Source organism: Diaphorina citri, unplaced genomic scaffold (genome assembly GCF_000475195.1).
Source record: "Diaphorina citri unplaced genomic scaffold, Diaci psyllid genome assembly version 1.1 scaffold242, whole genome shotgun sequence".
Taxonomy (NCBI): domain Eukaryota; kingdom Metazoa; phylum Arthropoda; class Insecta; order Hemiptera; family Psyllidae; genus Diaphorina; species Diaphorina citri.
The window spans coordinates 126,583-145,457 of NW_007377679.1; the positions used below are offsets into that span (position 1 = coordinate 126,583).

The window sequence follows — 18,875 nt, forward strand, 5'->3', positions numbered from 1 at the left end:
CTGTTCCCTATTTCTCCATACTCTTCTCAGTACTCTGGTCTTTGTAATGTTCAAAATAATTGAAATCCCAGACCCCAAAGAATGTGCCTTGGAGTAATGTCAAAGCGGTTCCGAGATAGTGGAGGTAACTACTCCAAACCATTCAGACAATTTTGCTACGGGATTTACCTAGGAATGCAGATTGCTGTGGAAAGGGGAATTTTCCTCTTTTAATCTCCAGTGTTGATTTCCCCCTTCCCTCTATTTCTTCATTAATGTGGGGATTTTCATTGTTTATTTTATGCGGGGATATTTTATTTATTTCAATCGTCTGGATATTTTTCCCCCCCTCTTCATCAATTTTCTTCTCCTCTTGTCGTCCTCCTCCTCTTCTTGTCCTTCGAATCCTTCCTCTCCCTTCTTTCATTTTGGTCTGCCTTCTTCCTCCCAAGTTTCTTATTTGTGTGTCCCCTATTCCTCTTTTCCCTTCTCTTCTTGTTTTCTCTCTTCCATGTTCTTTTCCAATTGATTGTTTGGGTATTTTTTCTTTTCTCGTCCAATTTTTTTCCTCTTTCCCTTTTCTCCCCTTCCTTCTTCTAAAGAAATGTTTATGGTGGTGTAATTCGAAATAAATTTCCGCCCAAATTGAGAAAACATTGTGAGGTTGATTTTCTTCCTCCTCTTCTCTCCTCCACCTCTTCCCTTTTGGGTGATCTTGTATTTTTCTTTTTCGCAATTTGTGTTTTGCTTTGTTTATTGTTTAATTTTGATAATGGGCGATATTTATTTTTATTTCTTCGTCGTTTCTCCTCTCCTTTCTTCCTTTCGTCTGTCCGCCATAAACTTTGAGAAAGTTGGTTTGGAAAATTGACAACAATGTTCAAAGTTTTCCTCTTTCTTTTTCGTTTCGTTGTTTCTTTTTATGATTGTGTTTTGTTTCTAAATCGTTGTTGTCTTGTTGTTATTTAATAGGTTCTGTTTCGGTGATATCGTCCGTTGACTTTGTTGGAGGATAGGTTAAGATGTTTTGTGACCGCAGATAGGACAATTGGGTGAGACTTTTCAATATGTACTTTATGATTTGTAGAGAAAGAATTAGGTAAATTTTCAAGACCCTTTTACCTTTCATTTGCCTGTTTCGACTTTCCAGACTTCCAGTTAAGAGTACAAATGAAGAAAGGGATAAAGAAGGGTAAAGAAGGAACATGATACAAAACAAAAAGATAGAAACGAGAGCAAAATAGAAACAATAAAAGATTAAGATAAAGATTAGAAGTATTGAGAAAAAATTTGGCCTCCGTCCAATCGACAGCTAAATTTAGTACGAAAAAGAAATCCGGAATGGAAGAAACAAATATCGTTGTAATCATATTGAATTCTTTCCATTTGGAAGTGGAGGAGAAGGGGGAGAGGGAAAAGACGGATAGGGAGGTAGATAGAACGGATAGAGGAGAAAGGAAGGGAAGAGATAGAAAAGGAGGTAGAGAGATGCAGAAAGGTGGAGAAGGGTTAGAGGAGAGGGAGGAGAAGAGGCAATGAGAAGGGAGATAAAGGGAGAAATTAAGACACCTGACACAAGAGAAAAATAGAGAGAAGAGAAATGAAGAGAACTCGCCAAATTCACTGCAGGGAGACAGATCTTTTAAAGAGAAAATGGTAAATGCAAGAGACATGAGATAATATGTTAAATCCAAGGACTCTTTTCAGTCTTTTATTTATTTATTTACATTTTATTATTATTCTTTTTTTACGTCATGCTTTTTTTTTTCTTCTCATATTCTAAGGGAGACATTAAGACACAAGAGAAAAATAGAGAGAAGAGGAATGAAGAGAACTCGCCAAATTCACTGCAGGGAGACAGATCTTTTAAAGAGAAAATGGTAAATGCAAGAAACATGAGATAATATGGTAAATCCAAGGACTCTTTTCAGTCTTTTATTTATTTATTTTTTCACCTCATATTCTTTCTTTTTTTCGTTATTTTTATGGCACTGCATCATGCTATCGTAAACACATCAGACTAAACGCCAAACACCATTCATTCATTCAGTGGATTTAGTGTACCTAATGTGATATTTTTTCATTCCTTCCTAAATGTTTTCAATGTTTTTTTTTTCCTTCGTCTTTTCTCATATTCTTTCTTTTTTTCGTCATTTTTATGGCACTGCATCATGCTATCGTAAACACATCAGACTAAACGCCAAACACCATTCATTCATTCAGTGGATTTAGTGTACCTACTCATATTCTTTCTTTTTTTCGTCATTTTTATGGCACTACATCATGCTATCGTAAACACATCAGACTAAACGCCAAACACCATTCATTCATTCGGTGGATTTAGTGTAATGTGATATTTTTTCATTCCTTCCTAAATGTTTTCAATGTTTTTTTTTTCCTTCGTCTTAAATGTTTTCTATGTTTTTGGCGTTTAAATCCTTTTATACACTCCTGTTAACAGACATGTTGTTTAGCTGAATTCCGTTTTCCTTCTTTGAAAATTGTGCTCTTTTCTGGGTACTTCTTTCACGGTTTGTCAGATACTGCACAACCGACTACTGATGGGTTTTTGACTTGTTCCTCCATGATATGGAATCAGTTTAGCTGAATTCCGTTTTCCTTCTTTGAAAATTGTGCTCGTTTCTGGGTACTTCTTTCACGGTTTGTCAGATACTGCACAACCGATAGCTGAATTCCGTTTTCCTTCTTTGAAAATTGTGCTCGTTTCTGGGTACTTCTTTCACGGTTTGTCAGATACTGCACAACCGAATGTGATATTTTTTCATTCCTTCCTAAATGTTTTCAATGTTTTTTTTTCCTTCGTCTTAAATGTTTTCTATGTTTTTGGCGTTTAAATCCTTTTATACACTCGTGTTAACAGACATGTTTAGCTGAATTCCGTTTTCCTTCTTTGAAAATTGTGCTCGTTTCTGGGTACTTCTTTCACGGTTTGTCAGATACTGCACAACCGACTACTGATGGGTTTTTGACTTGTTCCTCCATGATATGGAATCATCTTTCTTGTGGGCTTGGAGTTATTCTTTTACAACTCGTTATCTGGCGACGTAAATTTGGAGCATTTTCTTGTTTTCATATTTTTTTTTTTTTTTCTTTCAAAAGTTGACTTTTAATCTTAAAGGCGGAGTATAAGACTTTTACAAGTGGCTCTTTTTTTACAGCTTGATTTTTCCATTTCAGCCTTTTCATTTTCCTCTTTTATTTGTCTTAGCTGGTGTGTTCGCTTTCTATCTGCCTTCGAAAAAGGCCTTCAAAGTTGGCCAAGCTGGAATTAAAAAACTTTTTCAGTGGGGGGGAATAAAGGAGGGTGCCCTAAGCAAACTACTTATTAATTTCAAAAGCCCTTAAAAAATATAAAATTACAATTTTTCATTTTGTAATTGTACCTATTTTATCAATTTTTTACAACTAGAAAACGGAATTTTTTAGTCAGGGGGCTTTGGGACAGGCCACAATAAAAAGGGAACTTTTCCACACTTTCAAAAAGTGAGTTTCCTCTACAGACGATCGATCGACCATTTCCTTGACTTTCACAAAATCTGCACTATTTTAAGTCAACTTTTGATGAAAATTCGAAAAAATTGACTTCCTTCGAACCACCGATCCTCGATTTACAAAACCGTGCGACCTTGACCTTTGTAATTTGGGCAGAAGTTGTACGTTCCTTAACTCGATTGAAGAAGCGAAGACACAACCCATTCATTACTCATTTAACCATATGGTTATGGTTAAACATCATATTACTTCATCCTAATATGACCACACTGAAAATGAAGACAGGCTTAAAATCACTGCGAAAACAAATTTGAAGAATGTTCAAGTACACATAATTTTGCAATGATTTTTGTTCAATCTTGAAATTAATATGCAAATTACTCGGGGTTTTTAGCCAATTAGTAGGAATTTTTCGGGGCCAGGTGGTTTCTGGCAATTCGACTTCCTTCGAACCACCGATCCTCGATTTACAAAACCGTGCGACCTTGACCTTAACCTTTGTAATTTGGGCAGAAGTTGTACATTCCTTAACTTGATTGAAGAAGCGAAGACACAACCCATTCATTACTCATTTAACCATATGGTTCTGGTTAAACATCATATTACTTCATCCTAATATGACCACACTGAAAATGAAGACAGGCTTGAAATCACTGCAAAAACAAATTTGAAGAATGTTCAAGTACACATAATTTTGCAATGTTTTTTGTTCAATCTTGAAATTAATATGCAAATTACTCGGGGTTTTTAGCCAATTAGTAGGAATTTTTCGGGGCCAGGTGGTTTCTGGCCACTTTTCTTTTCTTTGTTGTTGTTTTGGGTCGTAAATTTGTCTAGGTTCAACCCAAATTGACCAAAAATCGCCAGACTATGAACGAAAATACGGATAAAAGAGGATCTCTCGGAAGAATTAACATATAACTTGGTTTTAATTGGGTTTTTATCCCTCGAATTACCAGATAGCTTGCTAATTACTTCATTTTGTTTTTTTGTTTTATAATCTAGCATTTCCGATGAGGGGGTTTTTTCGGCTAATTCAATTAGGCTAAGACTAATTTTATTAGGCAGGTTTGATACGTTGGTAATTAATAATTACTACTCATGGTCCAAGTTTTTTAGGAAAAAAAAAACGAATGAATACTATCTAGTAAAAATACACCTTTTTATTGTGTTAGAAGGCACCCTAATCATTTGGAATACTTTCTGACAGTAAAATCATTTACCTTAAATAAGGTATAATAAAAAGTGGTATCCATGTTGTATCTAGTTATTCGTAGGTATCCGATATGCAAATTATGCCGAAACTTGACTACTGGGTACCAGACAAAAATTTGGTTCTCATCCTATGAGGTCCATCAAAAATTTGTCTAATTACCGAGATATCAGGTTAATACCTATTTAACTAATCTGAGTCGTGTTACAAAGAATATTTAGTGCATATTTACATAACGATAATAAGTGAAGTAGCCGGTGAGAAATTAAACAAATTGATTATACCGTGTTTATCTTGCCTGAATAAAACTGCAAAGTCCCTTTACATTTACCTTCGCAAGCTATAATTAGATAGGAATAGCAGGAATTAGATGGATAACCAGGAACGTGCCCTAAACTACATGATGACACAACCGTTTATGTGCAACTCGAAACCCTGTATTTATAACGAAGCGTTGCACCTCCGCGTGCAAGGTGCACACGAAACACACAGCCATAAAAGTAAATTTGATCAGGTGCATTCCACCAGTCCAGCTTGCATCTAAATAACACATTTCAGATGAAGCTGGTGGGATGAGGCTTGTGCACCCGAACACTTATTATATCCGAACTATGAAAGAATCGAAAGAGTTTTTCGATAATAGGGTATCCACCTCCTTACGAAACCTGTGAGGGACCAGCTGCGTATCTCGTTAGCTTGGCCGAGTTTAGTTTGTTTGTGAATGGGAATCGGTAGGAACTCTCCGTGTTTGTTAGTGTAGGACGACTTGATTCAGTGGGCGATTTGAATGAACTAATGAATAGAGGATGTGCTGTACAGTGGCGGTTGTGTTGGGTTTAAAAGATTTGTATGTCGAGCCCACGCGTGATTTCAAACCTTTCATGAAGTTCTGCTTTGTCTCCAGTAATAATTTCAATGTACTGCAATGTAGAGGCTATGTGCTGGGAGACACTTTTCACTTCTGATCCGATAGACAGGTATTCCAGATACACCTTGTTCTGACACATCTCAGTCCGTTGACCTTTCCCAATGTGTCTTTTTTTTTACCGCTGAGGTTTGCCTCATTGGTTCATTTTCTCCCCAGAAATAACAAGTCTTGTGAATTTGATCCGTGTTAACTTTGTGTACTTGCAAGTTCATTTACACCGGCCTATCATCTCGTCACCACAGTGTATACATTTCGCTCTCGACAACATATTAAATACGCCATGCATTGATTAGAAGATACTGTTCAACTTGTGTGTATATGTTGTACTTGTAAGGATTCCTTTACGTGCCAGTGGTTCCAAAACGAGTTTATTAAAGTTTGCAAAACATTCCGACTCGAAGTCATTGCATGATTGGAAAATTGCCAGGGAATTATGTAATGAATAATCAGAATAATCACTAGAAGTTTGCAAAACATTCCGACTCGAAGTCATTGCATGATTGGAAAATTGCCAGGGAATTATGTAATGAATAATCAGAATAATCACTAGAAAAGTTAAGTAATGCCTTAATATTATATCCGAACTATGAAAGAATCGAAAGAGTTTTTCGATAATAGGGTATCCACCTCCTTACGAAACCTGTGAGGGACCAGCTGCTCGCCCTGCCGGACCCCTCTGGTCCAAATTATCAAATGAGCGTTTTTGTGTTAGTTTGTTGAAAATATTAATTAATGCCTCAAAATTAATCTCCCGATTTATCGCGTCTTGATCTGCGTCTTGTGCTGCCTCTCGAGCTTCGAGATGTTTATTTCGTTCATTTCCATCGAACGCTTCCTCAGGATCTTTGTCTTATTTCTCATTTATACTTTCTATTTAACAATAATTTCATATCGTTTGCACTTCCTTCTTCATCTAATTATTTCCTTGTCTTTCTGCGTAACAACGCCTTCAATTAAGGTCAGGGATTGGTATGCTAATTTTCCCAACAACTTGGCTTGGAACAGTTGAAATTCCACAGCAGCGCAGGGAAACAACGGAATCGCACGTGTAGATATCCGGCGATTCTAGAACAAATAATTGGCATGCTAATTTTCCCAACGACTTGGCTTGGAACAGTTGAAATTCCACAGCAGCGCAGGGAAACAACGGAATCGCACGTGTAGATATCCGGCGATTCTAGAACAAACACTAACACTAACCCATAGATCACACGCAATTTTAGCATAATACCTTACTATAGATAGGTAATATCTACTAGATAGACAATTCATCCGTAGAATATGAAAACCGTACTGTGGATTTACAATTGTACATGTAGGAACCGTATGTTTCACCCACAATAGAACAATGGAGGAATATACACATATACAGGGTTCAAGGACGAGACACCGGCACAACATAGGCCGACGGACATGCATATGTATGGCTAAATGACATGTGGACGAAAATCGTAATACCTTACTGTAGATAGGTACTATCTACTAGATAGACAATTCATCCGTAGAATGTGAAAACCGTACTGTGGATTTACAATTGTACATGTAGAGTCCGTAGGAACCGTATGTTTCACCCACAATAGAACAATGGAGGAATATACACATATACCTACAGGGTTCAAGGACGAGACACCGGCACAACATAGGCCGACGGACATGCATATGTATGGCTAAATGACATGTGGACGAAAATCGAAACCCAAATACATTTACCTTGATGTTTGGCACCTTAATTTGCCTGCCTTTGTTTGACAGCCGGTGAAACCTTGATGTTTAGCATCACAATTAGCAACAACTCCCAGTTAGACCAAAAGTTGAATTGATCTTGAGATATTTTGACATCTTTTAAAGTTGTTTTGTAAACGAATTTGGGACGAAAACTTATTTTGTAATTCATTTAATTTTGGGTAAGATTTGCAAGATACCTATACCCGGGGACCCCCTATGGTTCTCTGATCATCTGTAAGAATATCCGTACGGATCTGATTAAGTTGTACAATCTCCCATTCGAAATATTGGGACGAAAACTTATTAAATTCATTTAATTTTGGGTAAGATTTGCAAGATATACCCGGGGACCCCCTATGGTTCTCTGATCATCTGTAAGAATATCCGTACGGATCTGATTAAGTTGTACAATCTCCCATTCGAAATATCTTGAGAACATTACTAACATTCTTGTAAATGGGTATTTAAATTTCGGCAAAATAATTTGACAAATCCCCACCCAAGTTTGCTGACGTCATGAAGAAGTCTTCTGCTTAGACTTGGACTTCTTGGTTTAGTCTTAAAATCTGAATACCTATCTTGATTTGGGACGAAAACTTATTGAATTCATTTAATTTTGGGTAAGATTTGGAAGATATACCCGGGGACCCCCTATGGTTCTCTGATCATCTGTAAGAATATCCGTACGGATCTGATTAAGTTGTACAATCTCCCATTCGAAATATCTGGAGAACATTACTAACATTCTTGTAAATGGGTATTTAAATTTCGGCAAAATAATTTGACAAATCCAAGTGCCACCCAAGTTTGCTGACGTCATGAAGAAGTCTTCTGCTTAGACTTGGACTTCTTGGTTTAGTCTTAAAATCTGAATACCTATCTTGAAGTAAGTTCCTTTCCGACTCTATTTCTTGTATCCGACTATTTATACGAGTAGACTACTTTTGTATTCCTTGATCTGATAGACAGGCCAGATTCCAAGTTGACACTGCCGTTGATGCTCGCGTCCTCTTTGAATTGTGAGAGTTGTCGTGGATCATTGTCGTTGTCTGAAATCGAGGATTACAAATGTCAAATGTAAGTAACCTGCCGCCTTGCTTCGCTTGTTGACACACTTGAATGATGTAGCACAAATCCAAAGAAACGGTCACAAGAGTTACCTCTGAACCTGTTGATGAATCTGTATCCCGTTGACAGATCTAATCTGAATTTAATGATGTCCGCCTTACTTTATGACGGCCATAGTCTATTGAATCATACCGTCTCTATTTGTCTTCTATCTCCGCAGACATTGTACTCGCGGTTAATGTGTTTTCGCTTTGTATTCAATAACTTCACCGAAGAGTTCAGTTGACCAGTGTGGTTTCTTTACAAGCCCTTGTCTGGGGTCTCTCAAAACTGTCGATTTCAATATCCCAATCAAGACAAAAGCGTTGAATAATTCAGTGCCAGTCTGATTGTTAATAGTAATATTTTTTAGCGCCAAAATTTTCCTTTGTTCAGGCACAACAGTTCTTTCACAGTGTTGTTATTCGCCGAGCCTAGCTAACACTATTGTTTTGTAGACCACGTCAGAGCGAGCCGTTTCAAGGTTGTATTAATTTTTTAGTGTCGAGTTTTTTTGTTGTATCTGTCTATGTTCTTTGTGTATATCGTATCGAGTATGTATTTCATTGGGTTACTTCTCCGGACCTGTGGGCTAGTATCGAGTCTGGCGTTCAGATTAGTACTCTGGATATAATTGGATGTTTATGTTTTTTTATATCTTCAATGTTTATGTGTGTGTTTGAAATCTGCTCAATGAAAAATAGTATTTTATTATTTTTTCTCTCGAGGGCGTAGTATGAATGGTTTTGTTGTTTTCTTGGAAGGGGAATTTTTCTTGTTTACATTCCTTAGATGACTGGTTGGGTTTCGATTAACATTTCTCACTTTGATCGGAATGTCGGGTTTAAACCAACACGTCATTATTGGTCAATATCATTAATATGTTGTATGTATTTACGTGGTGGTTTGGGTAGAAGATTGCTAACCTTTTCTGCATGGTCACAGTTTTCTTTTGCGAGATATTTCTTTATCAGTTCCCTCGAAGGGAAAAGTGACCTCCTGAGTTGAAGAAAGTGAAACGTTTAATCAAGTCATTGAAGCAGGTTAAAAAGTGAAAATTATAGATTCCATCAAGGCCCCCGCACATGCCCTCGCGTCTAATGGATCTATTACCTGTGATGTAATTGCATTTGAGGCGATTACAATTTCCTTCCCGTAGAACTATTTCGTTTTACAAAGGACCAAGAAATGTGGAAAATAAAAGGTTTTTTTCGATTTCTGAAAAATTCAATTTTTTGACATACTCACCTTTTGATCTAGGTGTGCGATATGTTGTATGCATTTACGTGGTGGTTTGGGTAGAAGATTGCTAACCTTTTCTGCAAGATCACTGTTTTCTTTTGCGAGATATTTCTGTTGTATGCATTTACGTGGTGGTTTGGGTAGAAGATTGCTAACCTTTTCTGCAAGATCACTGTTTTCTTTTGCGAGATATTTCTTTATCAGTTCCCTCGAAGGGAAAAGTGACCTCCTGAGTTGAAGAAAGTGAAACGTGTAATCAAGTCATTGAAGCAGGTTAAAAAGTAAAAATTATAGATTCCATCAAGGCCCCCGCACATGCCCTCGCGTCTAATGGATCTATTACCTGTGATGTAATTGCATTTGAGGCGATTAATTGCTGATCTCATGAGGTTCGAGACCACTTCTTGTTTACAGTGAGCTGCAGGGCATTTGGTCTACTTATTTTTACGAGTCTCATGTCTGGGGTGGAGCAATTGCTTGAATATCTCGCTTGGTATTTTGCCGCCGCATTTCTCGATTGCCTTGGACACGAAATTTCTTCTCAGTGTGTGTGGACATGATGGATATTAGCCATTATCATCATGGTTATGTATAGTGATATGTTTTTATAGTGCGAGACTGGAATAATTTATAACCTCTGTGTCGTGGCGTAGTGAGTTTCGTATTGGTTTCATGGCTATTTCTCGGATCTCTTTTCCCGCCAATTTCTTTGTGCTAGTAGATTTGGCGCCAATTCTGTGTTTTTTTGCGAACTCTGTTGGTTGTATTATCTCTGTCTGTTGCATCAGACTCGTACTTACTGTCCTTTTTAGGCAGTCTTTATTGTTTTATTAATTCTTGTACTGACTTTATTCTATTCTTAGATGGTTCTTTTTTTACCCTTTTCGCTCCTCCATTTTCCCTTCTACCCCATGAAGTTTATCATTTGTCTTGTCTTTCATACTTGTCACGTCAATACTTTCCTATGTGTACTTTCACGCAGTTTCTTTCTCTCACTTCGTGTGATATCCCGGAGTCAAAGAAGAGCCTCATTAAATCTCCACTTTGTTCTTTCGCCTACTTTGTTGCGATCATCCTCTCTCGGCTTTGCCTCCTTTGTAGCATCTCCTTTCTTCTCGTCAAGAGTTGTGACAAGCGCCATGTGAACCTCGCTGGGATCGGGAACGGTTCTTGCCTGTAATCGGATACTTGGGTGCCGGTTGATTTATGAGCCGTCCTGAATTTCGTACATCATGATCATGACTTACACGAGAGAAACGGTCACGACTTGCTTGTGCAGAATACCTTCTTCCATTCTTCTTCCCATTTCAATAGGTACTTTGATTTTAATTCTTTTTTGATGGGTGATGGGAGAATTTTCAAGAGTATAAGCTGTCCGTACTTGAATAGTCCCATTAGTTTCCCCATTGATGACTAATAGTGTTGGCCTGAATCCGGGCGGTAGTTCATCTGACAGGTGATGGGAAATAGACTTGAATAGTCCCATTAGTTTCCCCATTGATGACTAATAGTGTTGGCCTGAATCCGGGCGGTAGTTCATCTGACAGGTGATGGGAAAATTGGTTCGGAGCAGGCGGTATTTCACTCGCCGCGCTGTGTGTAATTTTTTTTTCCTCCTTCGTGCCCCATCTCTTTATTGCCCGATTGTCCCGCATTTCGCGCATTGCTGGCGTTAAATGATCCACGGAAATGAGCGGTATTTCACTCGCCGCGCTGTGTGTACTTTTTTTTCCTCCTTCGTGCCCCATCTCTTTATTGCCCGATTGTCCCGCATTTCGCGCATTGCTGGCGTTAAATGATCCACGGAAATGCTTCGCGCTCGGTGGGAAAATTTCCAGATCGTGTGGTTTGGTTTGCGCGTCCTTATTTGTCCCGCGTTTTTTATGACCCATAGCTGGCGATTAATGAGCCGCGCCGAGCGACAATCTCTCGTGATATCGTGTGTGCGGTACTGCTTCTAATAGGGGGACTAATTATTTATTTGTTATGATTCCCTGACCTATGCTAAGGATGTAGTTGGAAACGTATACTATAAACACACTGGCGTGGCGTGTTTGCTGCTATATCCTGTATTTACTGTGTCTACTTGTGTATCTCGTTAGCTTGGCCGAGTTTAGTTTGTTTGTGAATGGGAATCGGTAGGAACTCTCCGTGTTTGTTAGTGTAGGACGACTTTATTACCGAGATATCAGGTTAATATTTAACTAATCTGAGTCGTGTTACAAAGAATATTTAGTGCATATTTACATAACGATAACAAGTGAAGTAGCCGGTGAGAAATTAAACACATTGATTATACCGTGTTTATCCTGCCTGAACAAAACTGCAAAGTCCCTTTACATTTACCTTCGCAAGCTATAATTAGATAGGAATAGCAGGAATTAGATGGATAACCAGGAACGTGCCCTAAACTACATGATGACACAACCGTTTATGTGCAACTCAAAACCCTGTATTTATAACGAAGCGTTGCACCTCCGCGTGCAAGGTGCACACGAAACACACAGCCATAAAAGTAAATTTGATCAGGTGCATTCCACCAGTCCAGCTTGCATCTAAATAACACATTTCAGATGAAGCTGGTGGGATGAGGCTTGTGCACTAAACGCATTATTATATCCGAACTATGAAAGAATCGAAAGAGTTTTTCGATAATAGGGTATCCACCTCCTTACGAAACCTGTGAGGGACCAGCTGCTCGCCCTGCCGGACCCCTCTGGTCCAAATTATCAAATGAGCGTTTTCGTGTTAGTTTGTTGAAAATATTAATTAATGCCTCAAAATTAATCTCCCGATTTATCGCGTCTTGATCTGCGTCTTGTGCTGCCTCTCGAGCTTCGAGATGTTTATTTCGTTCATTTCCATCGAACGCTTCCTCAGGATCTTTGTCTTATTTCTCATTTATACTTTCTATTTAACAATAATTTCATATCGTTTGCACTTCCTTCTTCATCTAATTATTTCCTTGTCTTTCTGCGTAACAACGCCTTCAATTAAGGTCAGGGATTGGTATGCTAATTTTCCCAACAACTTGGCTTGGAACAGTTGAAATTCCACAGCAGCGCAGGGAAACAACGGAATCGCACGTGTAGATATCCGGCGATTCTAGAACAAATAACAAACACTAACACTAACCCGTAGATCACACGCAATTTTAGCACAATACCTTACTATAGATAGGTACTATCTACTAGATAGACAATTCATCCGTAGAATATGAAAACCATACTGTGGATTTACAATTGTACATGTAGAGTCCGTAGGAACCGTATGTTTCACCCACAATAGAACAATGGAGGAATATACACATATACAGGGTTCAAGGACGAGACACCGGCACAACATAGGCCGACGGACATGCATATGTATGGCTAAATGACATGTGGACGAAAATCGAAACCCAAATACATTTACCTTGATGTTTGGCACCTTAATTTGCCTGCCTTTGTTTGACAGCCGGTGAAACCTTGATGTTTAGCATCACAATTAGCAACAACTCCCAGTTAGACCAAAAGTTCAATTGATCTTGAGATATTTTGACATCTTTTAAAGTTGTTTTGTAAACGAATTTGGGACGAAAACTTATTTTGTAATTCATTTAATTTTGGGTAAGATTTGCAAGATACCTATACCCGGGGACCCCCTATGGTTCTCTGATCATCTGTAAGAATATCCGTACGGATCTGATTAAGTTGTACAATCTCCCATTCGAAATATCTTGAGAACATTACTAACATTCTTGTAAATGGGTATTTAAATTTCGGCAAAATAATTTGACAAATCCCCACCCAAGTTTGCTGACGTCATGAAGAAGTCTTCTGCTTAGACTTGGACTTCTTGGTTTAGTCTTAAAATCTGAATACCTATCTTGAAGTAAGTTCCTTTCCGACTCTATTTCTTGTATCCGACTATTTATACGAGTAGACTACTTTTGTATTCCTTGATCTGATAGACAGGCCAGATTCCAAGTTGACACTGCCGTTGATGCTCGCGTCCTCTTTGAATTGTGAGAGTTGTCGTGGATCATTGTCGTTGTCTGAAATCGAGGATTACAAATGTCAGATGTAAGTAACCTGCCGCCTTGCTTCGCTTGTTGACACACTTGAATGATGTAGCACAAATCCAAAGAAACGGTCACAAGAGTTACCTCTGAACCTGTTGATGAATCTGTATCCCGTTGACAGATCTAATCTGAGCATATGTATTGGGAATTGCTCGGTTGGAAATTTTCGGGGAGGAAATATTAAATTACAAAACGCAAGATGATGTGTGTTCGCCTCGACCTGTGCCAAGAGCCTGACCCTTGACCTGACGACCTGACCTCACATATGTATTGGGAATTGCTCGGTTGGAAATTTTCGGGGGGAAATATTAAATTACAAAACGCAAGATGATGTGTGTTCGCCTCGACCTGTGCCAAGAGCCTGACCCTTGACCTGACGACCTGACCTCTAAGCCGACGTATTTACATTTCAATTTGCAATAATTGGGCGCGCTGAACTTTGAATTTCGCGTGTGCTCCGTTCAATTAACAAGCGACGCGCCTCGAACCTTGCTATGTGTTTCCCTCACTAATGAAATCTATGAGAAATACAATCCGTCGTGATTCGCGTAAAAAAAAAAAAAAAAAAAAAAAAAAAAAAAAAAAAAAAAAAAAAAAAAAATCGCAAAAAAAAAAAAAAAAAAAAAAACAAAAAAAACAAAACAAAACAAAACAAACGGGTCTCTATCTTCCCAGAACATAAAGTAAATGGATCTTACAGAACTAGATCTCGAGTCAAAACAATAAACAAAAATGAAACTTCCCATTATACTGCCGGTAGCACTCAGCGTCAATCTAACTGAAAATCCATTCCGCATAATAACTAACCATTAGGAAGAACTTCTACCCAAGTTCCACTCTGCAATGAAACCTCTGGTAACCTCTCTCAAAATGAGATGAGCCATCAAGCGAACATTGCAACAATGTATGAAACAGAACCCGAGGAATTCCAGCATTGAGATAGGACAATGTCAAGGATAAGCCAGACAGAGACGAAGCTATCGCCAAACCAGCAAGAGAAATAGAGACACAAAATAGTACTCAAAGAAGTACTAGAGAGGGATAGAGACGGACAGAGTGCCTGTGTTTGAGAGAGAGAGAGAGAGAGAGAGACGGAGCGAGATAATGTACTAGCAAACAAAGTACAATAACATCAGACCGTGAATAGCATGATAGACACCACACTTCGAGGCGAGAGACGGACAGAGTGCCTGTGTTTGAGAGTGAGAGAGACGGAGCGAGATAATGTACTAGCAAACAAAGTACAATAACATCAGACCGTGAATAGCATGATAGACACCACACTTCGAGGCAGATGGAAATAGAACCTAGAAGAGGATGGAAGACGAAAGGAATTGCGCAATTTGTATTTTTTTCTTCTTCTTGTGGGAAGTGTAGTGGCGAATAAGTTCAAGTAGGGATATTCATTCAGATGTTAGTTTTCTGTCAGTTCTACCCACGAGAGTGCTTTATTTAAGAAGAGCGAAACCCTTGAAGACCTCCCATTTGGAATAGACGTGTACCGACATTCCTTGAAATATAATCCGGTATGAACTTCAGCGAATGTCTCAATTTTGTATTTTCGAGGTTGTCTTTTCCAGAAATTAACTAATTGAGGGTCTATTTGTTTTCTAAGATACTAAAATGGCTATAAGTAAGTAGGCTTATGGTAATTACTTGTGTTCTCCAAAGTAGAACCTTTTCCTTTTGCCTTGTGGAATTGCTGTGCCTGCTGGAACTCTTGAACCTCTTTCTAAATCGAAATTGTATATCATTTTGTGCCTCCTTCCAAAGTTGGACCGCAGATTCCTCTCAGGGCGTCCGCTCGTTTGCCGGCCTACCGCTGATTCCTCTGTACCAGGCCTACGCCACTACGTCCGTCCAACTTCGAGACGTGGCAGGTTCATAGTAAGAACCGCGGTGTGCGCGCAAGCCAATAGCCTCCTAGGTGTCAAGGTCAAGCTCAGTTGTATACGCAAATGAAAACATAGATACGAACAGAGGAAGCAACGCGAAGTGAATGAAAGAGGTGGAAACGGGGGAAAATGGACAAAAAATAGATAATTAGACAAGGAGGAATTGAATACGAACAGAGGAAGCACCGAGAAGTGAATGAAAGAGGTGGAGACGGGAAAAAAAGGACAATAAGAGAGAAAGAGAGAGAGGAAGCAACACGAAGTGAATGGAAGAAGAAGTGGAAACGAAAAAAAATGGACAGTAATAGAGATACAGACAAGGAGGAATATTGAAACAGGATATGCAGGAAATTGTGGACACGGATAGCAGTAGAAGAGGAAGAATTTTTGTAGAGAATAGCGGTAGAAGAGAGAAGAGGAAGAAAAGACAATAGATCTGTTGGAAGAATAGTAACTACATATGAAGATAGGAGTAGAAGATGGGATGCAAGACAGATTCGGGGAAAGCCTTTTTCAGGACTTTGAATATCGAGCAGTCCCCAGCTCCCCAACAATATTTGGAAAACCGACATCAGTCACCGAACTTCTGCCAAAATGTTTCTTCGGATCCAATTTACAAATGATGATACCTGTATAGATAGGGACGACAATAGATCTGTTGGAAGAATAGTAACTACATAAATATGAAGATAGGAGTAGAAGATGGGATGCAAGACAGATTCGGGGAAAGCCTTTTTCAGGACTTTAAATATCGAGTAGTCCCCAGCTCCCCAACAACACTTGGAAAACCGACATCAGTCACCGAACTTCTGCCAAAATGTTTCTTCGGATCCAATTTACAAATGATGATACCTGTATAGATAGGGACAACTGAAGTGCCCCATATCGGGGTACCTGTGTTGATCTCTATATAGTAGATAGTAGAACTGATGTAAATTGGATGGAGTACCGATTTGGCTGAAGAATACACTGATGATGTCGTAACAGGCGAAATGGTTATTAATTAAAAATCAAGCGTAAAACAATATAGCCAAGAAAGTGTTCTTATTCATCTCAAAAATCATTTTTAGTGAAGAAATTGTTATTGCACTGAACGCTAAAGAAGTAAAAGAATGATGGGAAACGGGAAACGAGACTGATCCTATTAGAGATCAGTTCGCAGACGAGTTAGATTTGAAGGACCATCAAGCCAACGCACCCAGTGATCTCACCTATACCGAAATAAATCCAAACAAAAATTACTCGAGACGCTGAGTCTAGAGGACACAGAGTGCGAAATATTAAGCTAATTGAACAAATACAGGCGAAATGGTTATTAAATAAAAATCAAACGTAAAACAATAAAGCCAAGTGTTCTTATTCATCTCAAAAATCATTTTTAGTGAAAAAATTGATATTGCACTGAACGCTAAAGTGCTAAAGAAGTAAAAGAATGCTGGGAAACGAGACTGATCCTATCAGAGATCAGTTCGCAGACGAGTTAGATTTGAAGGACCATCAAGCCAACGCACCCAGTGATCTCACCAAAGTGAGAACTACAAGTAGATAATATTTTTCGCTGCAAGATGTTTCTGCTCTGGTTAACTTCCCAGCCGGGCTGGATAATGATGGTCTCAATGAATCAAAATGAAACTCTTGAATCCCGATGTCCCATCCTCTAGATATGATAGTGATCTTTGGTCACAAAGATCTCCCAAAGACTCCAACTTCTCTCCTATCTTTGGAAACTAGAAAACGGCAAAAATGGGCTTTGAGAAGAAACGATAGGTGAAACCGTTTCAGGAGCAAGCTAAAAGCCTAAACGGGGCTGGTTTAGAGACGAAGAAGGGTTGATTTTAAAGTTCAACCAAGGTGTGGCAGCAGAAAAAGACATATGCAAAAACAGAAACTCAAAACTGCACGTCGCGCATCGGAGAAATAGGAAACTGCATACTGCATCCTGATAATTCTTGAACTGCATAGGAAATTGCATCTTAAACTGCATAGACATTGCATCTCGAACTGCATGGCCATAGCATCGCTTCGCCCGCGATTCGTCTCGGAAACAAAACTAATTACGGTGTGAGGTGTGACACACATTTGTCGACTGCATGCCGGTGAGACGAGTGCCAAAAATCTCATCAGCTAGCCGGAATACAAAGCCGGGGAGAGTGACAAGATGTTTCTGCTCTGGTTAACTTCCCAGCCGGGCTGGATAATGATGGTCTCAATGAATCAAATGGAAACTCTTAAATCCCGGTGTCCGGTGTCCCATACTCTTGACATGATAGTGATCTTTGGTCACAAAGATCTCCCAAAGACTCCAACTTCTCTCCTATCTTTGGAAACTAGAAAACGGCGATAATGTGGGCTTTGAGAAGAAACGAAAGGTGAAACCGTTTCAGGAGAAAGCTAAAAGCCTAAACGGGGCTGGTTTAGAGACAAAGAAGGGTTGATTTTAAAGTTCAACCAAGATTGGAATGACCGAGCTTTTTCGCCCTAGATGTAGCCAACAGGAATGGTGTGAAGAAATATCCGGCCCGATGGACCAAAATATGTAGGCCAAGCTAAAAGCCTAAACGGGGCTGGTTTAGAGACGAAGAAGGGTTGATTTTAAAGTTCAACCAAGGTTGGAATGACCGAGCTTTTTCGCCCTAGATGTAGCCAACAGGAATGGTGTGAAGAAATATCCGGCCCGATGGACCAAAATATGTAGGCAATATGATATGAAGAAATATCCGGCCCGATGGACCAAAAATAAAATCGAAATATATTTTAATAATTTCCTAATGATAGTGGAGATTCTGGCGGGACTTCAACAGGAATGGTGTGAAGAATAATCCGGCTCGAAGGACCAAAATAGATGTAGGCAACAGAAATGGTGTGAAGAAATATCCGGCCCGATGGACCAAAATATGTAGACAACATAAATGATATGAAGAAAAATCCGGCCCGAAGGACCAAAAATAAAATCGAAATATATTTTAATAATTTCCTAATGATAGTGGAGATTCTGGCGGGACTGAACTGGAGACACTGGGACCTTGATAAGATATTGTGGTGGACTACGTTTATACTACAGTCTGGCTTCAATCTTGGAGGATTTCAAATATCAGCACTCCGAACTCCGAGATCGTCTCAGGAGAGTGAAATTTTTGCCTGCCCCCCTGAGCATTCATGACCTTGGACCCGTGTAGTGTTTATGTGTGTGAACATGGCCAAAGAACATCC

At 39.0% G+C, this 18,875-nt stretch overlaps 1 protein-coding gene across 1 annotated transcript in view; it reads left to right on the plus strand.

The window, feature by feature from the left end:
* Positions 1-18,875, plus strand: part of LOC103506529 — a 119,287-nt gene that overhangs the window by 28,296 nt on the left and 72,116 nt on the right. The window lies entirely within an intron of this gene.